The sequence below is a fragment of the Muscardinus avellanarius genome, assembly GCF_963383645.1.
Source record: "Muscardinus avellanarius genome assembly, chromosome: 2".
NCBI classification, from domain to species: domain Eukaryota; kingdom Metazoa; phylum Chordata; class Mammalia; order Rodentia; family Gliridae; genus Muscardinus; species Muscardinus avellanarius.
The window spans coordinates 66,351,684-66,355,292 of record NC_137787.1 but is presented as its reverse complement, the minus strand read 5'-3'; the positions used below and the strand labels follow the sequence as shown (position 1 = coordinate 66,355,292).

The 3,609-nt window shown below is 46.4% G+C and overlaps 1 pseudogene across 1 annotated transcript; it reads right to left on the bottom strand.

The window, feature by feature from the left end:
- Positions 1 to 2,458: 2,458 nt before the first annotated feature.
- Positions 2,459 to 3,328, bottom strand: LOC308258729 (small ribosomal subunit protein uS5-like; annotated as a pseudogene). The gene has a single exon. The product of its transcript is annotated as a small ribosomal subunit protein uS5-like (transcript).
- Between the last annotated feature and the right edge of the window lie 281 nt (positions 3,329 to 3,609).

Here is a 3,609-nt window from a genome sequence, read left to right as displayed (position 1 = left end):
AGTCAGTCACAAAAAAATAAGAAATCAGATGCTTTTCCTAATATGTGAGAGCTAAGGAGAAATGGGTCATAGGAGAAACTCTTGAAAGAGGAAATCCTATAGAGGAACAAACAAGACAACCTAAAGGAGGAGAAAGGAGGGGGGGAGAGGAAAATCTCTAAAGCTCACAATGTACTTAAACATATCGAAGTCAATCACTAAGCCAAGCAAGGGAGGGAAGGACGGGGAAGGAATGGGGTGGGAATTGGGTAGGGGTTAAATCAGCGATGAGTACATGTTTGTACACACAAGTTTTTTACCCCAAAATGTTGTATGAATATAATGCACCAATAAAAAAATTTAAAAGAAAAAAAACAAAATCTCAGTGACTAATCAAGCACTCAAAAGAAATACTAACACAGTATGCAGAATTCTTTATGATTAACCTCTGGTTCACCCACTTTTTCCAAGAACACAAGGAAAAATATCTATAAACATTTATGTCCTGGTGTTAGCCCCCCTGTGACCCTGGCCCCTGTCATCTGTGGCCCCTGTTAACTAGGAAGGGAACCCACCTTGTCAGCAGACTCTTCCTGCACCCTAAATGACATTTTCACACAGATCCTACTCCCCTAAAAGACTCCCATGAGCCCTAGGACGACTCCGATAGCAGATGAATTAGTAAGGTCATGGACCAAGAAACCATCTCCTTAACTGGCATCATAATCACAGCCCAATTGTGCACGGTGGTGGGGTAGGTTGTGGATAGACCAAAGAAAGTCCCTGGAATAGCACAGGGGGTATGTTTTGTTGGGGAAGCTTACAAGACAGCTCCAAGAAGAGGTCAATGGCTGCAGGCTGACATACGGCACCCCTGCCCCTCCGGTGCTTTGTCCAGTGGTGGCCTGCTAGACGAGCCACACACGCCCTTTCCACTGTGTCCTCAGTTCTGCTCCCATCCTCACTCAGAAAGGGGCTTTATAGGTTGGGCTGTAGAAGCAGAGATGTCATCAGCACCAGCTTGCTTTGCCGTATGTGCAGCGTCCCAAGGAGCAACTGCCCTGGCGCACATGCAAGAAAGTAGCTTTCTACAGATAGCACCAACTTGCCCCAGTTTCAGTGTGCAGGGGAGAAAGCCAGTGTCCTTCAAGGTAATATGTGTCAGGACTTTCTGGCCAGTGCTTGCTCTTGTTTCTTTTCACTTGGCTAGGTTCTCGGAGGCAGAAAGTGAGCGTTCAGGAACATGGGTTTTACTGTTCCCCTTTTCTTTAGGGATGACATAACTGGCCTATTTGGTGTCCACATTCTGCTACTACAGAATCCTTGTCCTGCATCCTGCCCTGCCTCAGGGAGGGCCAAAAACCTAGAGTATGTGAGAATGGGTCGGGGGTAGAGTTGGCATATTTTAGACACCATTAATGGTGAATTTTCCCCACCCATCTCTTCTTTTATTTCTGCTTTATTCCTAGTTTATGCCTGAGTTGTAATTTCCTCTAGTATTTTTTTTTATTATGGTCTCTTCCATTTCCAATCAGCTCATATACAGACATCAAATAACCTTCCTCAAACACTTTCTTCTGCCTGGCGTGGTGGTGCACGCTTGTAATCCCAGTGCTTGGGAGGCTGAGACAGGAAGATCACACTGGTTCAAAGCCAGCCTCAGCTACTTAGTGAGGCTCTCAGCAACTTAGTGAGACCCTGTTTCCAAGTAAAGTATAAAATAAGTCTGGGAGTATAGCCCAGAGGTAGAAAAGCCCTTGCGTTCCACCCCCAGTCCCACAAAATAAACAACCTACTTTCTCCTTTTCATTTCTCTGTTTGAAAAACTTGCATTCTCACTTCCAATGGAATCTTAATAAAATATAATTTTTGAATTAGGTAATAGAGCCCTCTAAAACCTAGTTCCAATCTATCCTTCAAAACTTGCGATTGGGCATGGTGGTACATGCCTATAATCCCAGTCCTTGGCAGGCTGAGACAGGAGGATCACAGGTCTGAGACTAGACTCAACAATTTAGACCCTCAACAACCTAGTGAAGCCCTATTTCAAGACAAAATAGAAAGGGCTGGGGGTGCAGCTTAGAGGAAGAATGTACGTGGGTTCAATTCCCAGCACACAAAAAAAGTTCAGATTGAAGGTTCATTCTGCACAGTGATTTTAAAACTTGCTGTTAATTGTTTAAAAATTGAGCAATTCCCTATTTTAAAAATCTAGATTTTCTGCTTTTTTTTTTTTTTTTTTGGTGGTCCTGGGGTTTCTGGAAGCCCTTCTACCTCCGGGCTACACTCCCAGACCTATTTTTACATTTTTATTTGGAAACAGGGTCTCTTAAGCCAGCGCACGCGGCTGGCTTCGAACCTGCGCGATCCTCCTGTCTCTGCCTCCCAAGCGCGGGGATTACAAGCGTGCGCCACCACGCCCGGCATGCTTTTTTTTTTAAACAAGTTCCATTCACTTTATTTTTGTGGTATGAAAATCCTATGTCATAGCCACAGCTGGAGCTTGGGTCCTCTGCACAGAGACTCTGGTATGGGTTTTTACAAGATGATCTGTGAACTCCTGATAGGGGGATTTGGTAAACACTGTCTCTTTCCAGAGGTCTGGGGTCAGGTAGCTGTAGGTCTTTGAAATGGCATCAAAGGTGGCCTTGGCAAAGTTGCCCAAAGTGGCAGTACAGCCCCTGGCAGAGGTGTAGCAGTCTTCAATCCCAGCCATCAGCAGCAGCTTCTTGGGCACAGGGGCTGACATGATGCCAGTGCCTCTGGGGACAGGATGAGGTGCACCAGCACAGAGCCACAGTGTCCTGTCACCTTGCAAGGGACAGTGTGGGGCTTGCCAATCTTGTGCCCCCAGTAGCCTTTCTGCACAGGGATGATGGAGAGCTTGGCCAAGATGATGGCCCCTCGGATAGCCGTGGCTACCTCCTTAGAGCACTTGACACCCAGGCCAACATGACTGTTGTAGTCCCCAGTAGTGACAAATGCCTTGAACCTGGTCTGCTGGCCAGCACGGGTCTACTCCTGCACAGGCATGATCTTCAAAACTTCATCCTTGAGTGATGCACCCAAGAAAAAGTTGATGATCTCAGACTCCTTGAAGGGCAGGGAGAAGAGAGATCTTCTCCAGGGACTTGCTCTTCATGTCCTTAACCAGGCGACCAAGCTTGGTGATGGGAGTCCACTCCTTGTCCTCTGCTGCACCGGCGTCATCCGCCATTTGGTGTTTTCCAGGAGAAGTTCTGCTTTTCTTAAAGATCGAAAAAGTCTTGTCCCTGGACCTGTACTCCTGCTTAGAATATGCTGAGGCCAAGAAGTGGCCACCTCCTGCATGTGGGCCTGAGTTCGCCATTAAAATTTCCCTCTTTCATATGTCCTTAAACCCTGTTCATACTCTGGTGGATCTTGGCTTTATGACTCTTGAATCTAACCCGTCTACAGAGCTAGGGGTACAGGATGATGAGGTAGATGGATGAAAGAAGGATAAATGAACAAATTAACCCAGCATGTGGCAAAATTTGCATCCTCCACATTTTCCATTGGCCTATGAGTTCAACAGCTAAATTCGCATAGCTGCCCTCTGTACCATTCTTTCTGCATGGCGTGGTAGCACACTCCTGTAATCCCAGTACT